The sequence below is a fragment of the Carassius auratus genome, chromosome 16 (assembly GCF_003368295.1).
Source record: "Carassius auratus strain Wakin chromosome 16, ASM336829v1, whole genome shotgun sequence".
Classification (NCBI taxonomy): Eukaryota; Metazoa; Chordata; class Actinopteri; order Cypriniformes; family Cyprinidae; genus Carassius; species Carassius auratus.
In genome coordinates, this window is record NC_039258.1 from 19,746,654 (window position 1) to 19,752,888 (window position 6,235).

A 6,235-nucleotide genomic window follows, 5' to 3' on the forward strand; every position below is an offset into this window, starting at 1 on the left:
TGGGTTCTACGGTCATCTCGCTTGTCTTGTGAAAAATTTGCTGCATCTGCACACGGAAGTTATCTATCTAAATGATCTGGAAATCGGTCAATGGTGAATGGTGAAACAATAGAGGATTTCATTTAAAGTTCAACAATTAAACCCTAACATGGACGTAAACGAACATGTTAAATCTAGTATTCAAAACCGGTAAATATATTTGGAGTAAGGTTTAGTTTAAACTGATGCATTGGTCGTACGCGCTCCGGACCATGCGCCTCATGATGAGACCGACACAACACCACAGAAACAAAAGAATGAGATACATTCTAACATAACTGAGGCATTAAACTTAGTTAGTGAGGCTTGTTTAAAATATTGTGCATACAAGATTACTTGTTACAGTGCAATGAAATACCTTGTATCTGCAGACGATGTACGTCTGTTTGTGGATTGAGACTTCTTCATCGCCTACAGGCTCGAATCATCCTTGCAAGCACGGGCAAGCATGAAATGAAATAACGGAGCAGTTTGGTAGCTGAAGTGGCCGCCTAATAATGATAATAAAATACAATAATAGGAGAATGAGTCTAATATCGTCTTGACTATAATCGATACATAATACTATCACCACCACCTAGGATGAATAGGCATAACTTGGAAGCGGAGGTGATGTCGACTTTTGCCCGAAGAGAACCAACGACCCATTGAATGATAAAAAAGGATTTATTTTTATTTTTTTATTTTTTTGAGGTGATACAGAAAAGGCTCCTGCGGGAGCAGACACTGCTGCGGCAGTGGGGAGATACAAAAAAGGCTCCTGCAGGAGCAGGCACTGCTGCAGCAGATACAGAAAATGCTCCTGCGGGAGCAGACACTGCTGCGGCAGTGAGGAGATACGGAAAACAGATAAGTAAAGGGGAGCATGAGAAGAAGAGGAGAGATAGCTGCTTTGGCCGCCTGCGGAGCTTGCTTCGACTGCTGTAGTTGTTGAAAGTGAAAAAAAAAATGAAAGTGACATGACATTCAGCCAAGTATGGTGACCCATACTCATAATTCGTGCTCTGCATTTAACCCATCCAAGTGCACACATACAGCAGTGAACACACACACACGCCATGAACACACCCCCGGAGCAGTGGGCAACCATTTATGCTGCAGCGCCCGGGGAGCAGTTGGGGGTTCGGTGCCTTGCTCAAGGACACCACGGTCATGGTATTGCCAGCCCGAGATTCGAACCCACAACCCTAGGGTTAGGGGTCAAACTCTCTAACCACTAGGCCCATCTTCCCCCTCCTTGGCTGTGGGAAGAGTAGACAGGTTAGTAACATTTGATGTGGCAACCTAAAAAATTAGAGCAAACCACCGAGCTACCCCGAATCAGCTCCAGATCTCTGGAAACCAAGCTAAACCATAGTAGAACCCTGACTACATTTTATGGTTTGTGATGCTAAAGAACATTTCATGACGTCTCAGACTACTGTAAATTTATGGCTATTGTGGTTTAATCATAAACTCATATTTACCATAGTAAAATCAATTTCTTTGACTCTTTATTATTTTATACTGTAAAAACCTCAACCACATTGGTTGAAAATGAGTAAAGGTTGAAATATTATATTAGAAGTTGTATTTATATTTTTTTCTGTAAAGTTCTCCAAAGGATTCACTAATTAAAACTAACTAAAAAAAGAACATTAGAATAATTATTTATTGTAATAAAAATAATCGTTAGATTAGTCGACTAATCGAAAAAATAATCGTTAGATTAGTCGACAGAAAAAATAATCGTTAGTTGCAGCTCTACCTCGCACCGATAGATTAGAAAATGTCACATCCGGTTGGGCGTTCGCATACGGTCTAGTCGCAGAAGTTCAAATATTTGAACGCATCCGAGGCTCAAATCGGATCTGAAATTTCCGTATACGTATGTGATCGGAACTCCATGCAACTGCCGCACTACTTTCTAGCCGTGAACCTGTATTTAGCGTCTTCACCTGAAAATGTATTGATTACGACGCGCGGTCTGCGCCGCTAGAGGAGGCAGCCTCAAACTGCGTCTCGGCCGGAAAAGCCGCGGCGACAGGCTGAGCCGCGGTGGGTAAGAACTGAAGTGTGATTCCAACACTCGAGGAGAGCCCGGACACTTTGGGCTTTACTTTTAATCAACCAGATTTGATAATGCTCAAAAATATTAAAAGTTATAGAAACTGAAGTGCCTTGAATTTCTTTTTTTTTTTACCACACTTAAATATATATATATATATATATATATATTTTTTTTTATATATATATATATATATATATATATATATATATATATATATATATATATATATATATATATATATATAAATACATTAAATGAGTCCTGGAGCAATCTAGAAAAGTAATGGGTTGAAAGCCACATGTCTCATATTTTTTGTGAGACTATGTCTAGACCCCCCAGCCCCAAAATTTAAGAAAATATATTTCCCAATAGTATTGAAGGCTTCTACAAACTATTTAGTCAGTAAACATACCACTGCATTGTTTTTTTTTTTCAATTATAAAACACTAGACAGAAACTTAGACATCATATAAGTGATTTATTTGAGTACTAGGAAAATACAATAAGAATAATTTGAGTAAGAAAAATAAGAATAATAAGAAAAATAAAAAAATAGTCAATTACAGAAAATCCTGAGATTGCTAGAAATGCAGCATTTACAATGAATTATGATGCAAATAAGTGCTGATGTGCTGATGGCCACTTATACAAATCGTAATAACACAAATGTGCCATAAAAGTAAATAATCCACTCTCTCTATTCAGCCCCCCAACTGAGCCTGGTTTCTCCCAAGGTTTTTTCTCCATTTTGTCACCGATGGAGTTTCGGTTCCTTGCCGCTGTCGCCTCTGGCTTGCTTAGTTGGGGTCACTTCATCTACAGCAATATCGTTGACTTGATTGCAAATAAATGCACAGACACTATTTAACTGAACAGAGATGACATCACTGAATTCAATGATGAACTGTCTTTAACTATCATTTTATTATCAAGGTGAAAACCAAGATCCTTGACATCTGAAGTAAGATGTAGAGGAAGTGCCCAGAGGTCAAAGGAGTGTCCACTGGAATTTTGTAATTAAGTAACATAAAATTATTAGTATTTCCAGTCTTTTGAGTGCTGAGTTATCATTAAGTTTTATGGGTATGTAAAGTGGTGTATCATCTGCATAGTAGTGGTACGATACCCCCAAATTTACTAATAATAGATCCCAAAAATAGCATATACAGTGAAAATAATAACAGTGCTAAAATTGATGCCCGGGGTGCACCACAAATAAGTTGAGCTATCGAGGATGAAAAAAACACCTTGGGTAATGGAAACACTTGACAGGAAGGATTGAAACCATTTCAAAACTGTCCCAGATAAGCCGTTGTGTCATCAGTGAATTTGACGATGATGTTGGAGCTGTGTGTGGCTGCACAGTCATGTGTGTACCGGGAGTACAGGAGTGGGCTGAGGACACAGCCCTGAGGAGCACCAGTATTGAGGGTCAGAGGGGGTGAAGTGTTGTTGCCCATTCTGAACCTCACTTCTGCCTGTTAGGAAGTCCAGGCTCCAGCTGCACAGAGATCTGTTTAGTCCCAGAGTCTGGAGCATCACAACAAGTGTGGCAGGCAATATGGTGATAAATGCTGTGCTGTAGGCCACAGACAGCATTCTCACATAAGTGTTCTTATTTTCTAGGTGGGATAGAGCAGTGTGTAGGGTGAAAGTAATAGCATCGTCTGTAGAACGGTTGCTACGATATGCAAATTGTAGCAGATCTAGTGAGGCAGGCAGCACAGAGCATATGAAGTCTCTGATGAGTCTCTCAAAACACTTGCTGAAGATGAGTGTCAGAGCAATGAGCCTCCAGTCATTTAAGCATGTGATTTATTTTTCTTTGGTATGGGTATAAATGTGGATTTTTTTTTAAGCATGAGGGAACCACTGACAGAGAGAGGGAGATGTCTGTGAAAACCGCGGCTAGTTGGAATGTGCATGATCAGAGCACACAGCCTGGGATGCTATCAGGACCCGTGGCCTTGTGGATATTCATCTGTAGGAAGGATCGGGTTACATCTGCGACAGAGATGGTGAGTGCACTCACCTCTTCTGCAGCAGTCGTGGGAGCACTTTCTGTGTGGGCGGTGTTGTGAGCCTCAAAACGAGCAGAAAAGTTAAGCTCATCTGGGACCTGTACCATGAAGTTGGATTAGGTGGCTAGCCAGCTATGTTTCAGCTTAGTTTCCACCAACCCTGGGTTTTAGGTACTATGAAAGTAGCTCAGCTTTAATCGGTGTTCGTTGCCATGGTATCTTACGCTGCATGGCTAACCTGCTCCGAGGCAGGTTATGTTCTTATCTATAATGTCTTATCTTTGTGAACTTCTTGAGCCGCATCTTAACAAATTTGACTCATCGAAGCCATGCCCTTACTGTACCGCAAATGGTATGTATTGCGTTGCGTTTTTTTGCAAGTGATACATACTTGTATACTGTCGGGGATGCAGAGAATCTAGGGAAAAACACGGTCTGTTGAACCATTCGAAAGGTGGTCCTCGCTCTGCAAGGGGTACAAAAACAGCTTCATTGTGTTCCCTGGACATTTATCAACCATGTCCATAAAAGAGGGCTTTTATAAAATTGCCGGTAAGATATCTTGATTGGGTGACATCACATGAACAAATTTATAATTTCACACTCATATTTTTTCATATTATACAGTAGTCTGCAGTAGTTACATGTTAAGAATGTAAATTCCTATGATAGGATTCCCTAGAGTCATAGGAGCAATAGACTGCACACATGTTGCAATCTCCACAGCTCTCGAGAACATGAAGCAGATTATGTGAACAGAAAGTCCTTTCACAGCTTTAATGTTCAGGTAGGGCTACTATATAGCCTATGTGAAATTATTAATTTTTTGCATTGAGATCAATCTTTAAATAAATAGTAACTAACAGATAGAACAATTATTTACTGTACATTTCATCTTGCATTCATGATCACAAGTTTGGATGCCAAATGGCCTGGCTCTGTGCATGACTCACAAATTTTCCGTGAGTCTATTTTGTGTCAGCGCTTTGAGGAAGGCAAGTTAAATTTGGTACAGTACACTTTAAAGTTTTAATTTTAATAGCAAAACGTACACAATTTTCCCTTTTTCTGTTCTATGACAGGGCTTTTTGATGGCCTGTTGGTTGGAGATCAAGGTTATGCATGCCAGAGGTTTTTGCTAACTCCCTATCCTGACCCTCAGACAGGGCCACCAAACTGCTACAATGTGGCCCTCAGTAAAACCTGGGTCAAAATTGAGATGAACTTTGGCATCCTAAAGGCACGTTTCAACTGCCTTAGGCTTTTAAGAGTGTCACCAGAGCGGGCATCACAGATAGTGGCTGCATGTGCCATTCTGCATAATATAGCCACTATCAGAAAGGAGCGAGTACCACCACAAAACCAGCTTCTCCCTGATGAAATTGACCCCATCACACTTGACCACCCAGCTGGCGCAGCTGTCAGAGATGCAATCACAACACAATATTTTACTTAATAAAAGCACACTGACACTGCAGATATGTCTCAAACTGTTTTATTGGTCATCATGTGGCTAGGGGGGAAGAAAGAGAGCAAGAAAATTACATTAATAAACATGCATAGTGTTCATACTAAAGGGTTACTTGGTTAAAAAAAGTTAACATACTGAGATCTGTTTTTTTCCAGCTGTTTGATCTCCAATTTAAATTTTTTTTTATTTGAAGCCTCCTCAGCTCACAGTCCAGCTCCTTCAGTGTGCATTATAGTTCTATACTCCTTTTGTAAAGGGCCCTGACTGAGTCTGTTTCCACCTGAAACAATTCCACCACAAACAATCATTACACGTTTCTGGAGGTTGATCAAATCACAAAAAGTGGAATGACTTTCAACAAACACATGACTGACTGTAATTTATGTCAAGGGTTTAAAGCATTACCTTGTATAGCCCATTGAGGAAGAGGCTTCAGTTTCTGGGGCAGGTTGTGAAAAATCCTACAAAAGAGATGTGTAAGGGCCAGTCCCATACACAAAAGAAATATATTTGAAATATATTTTCAGAATATGTTTTGGAATATATGCAAATATTTGAAATTGGCCCAATAAATATATTTCACACTTAACATAATGTATTTTTGTTATATTTCAGAATATATTTAAATGTATTTTTTTCTGTATGGGTCCCCAA

The 6,235-nt window shown here is 39.7% G+C and overlaps 1 pseudogene; it reads left to right on the top strand.

Moving 5' to 3' along the window:
• Window positions 1–4,380: 4,380 nt before the first annotated feature.
• Window positions 4,381–5,882, top strand: LOC113116784 (putative nuclease HARBI1; annotated as a pseudogene).
• Window positions 5,883–6,235: the final 353 nt, after the last annotated feature.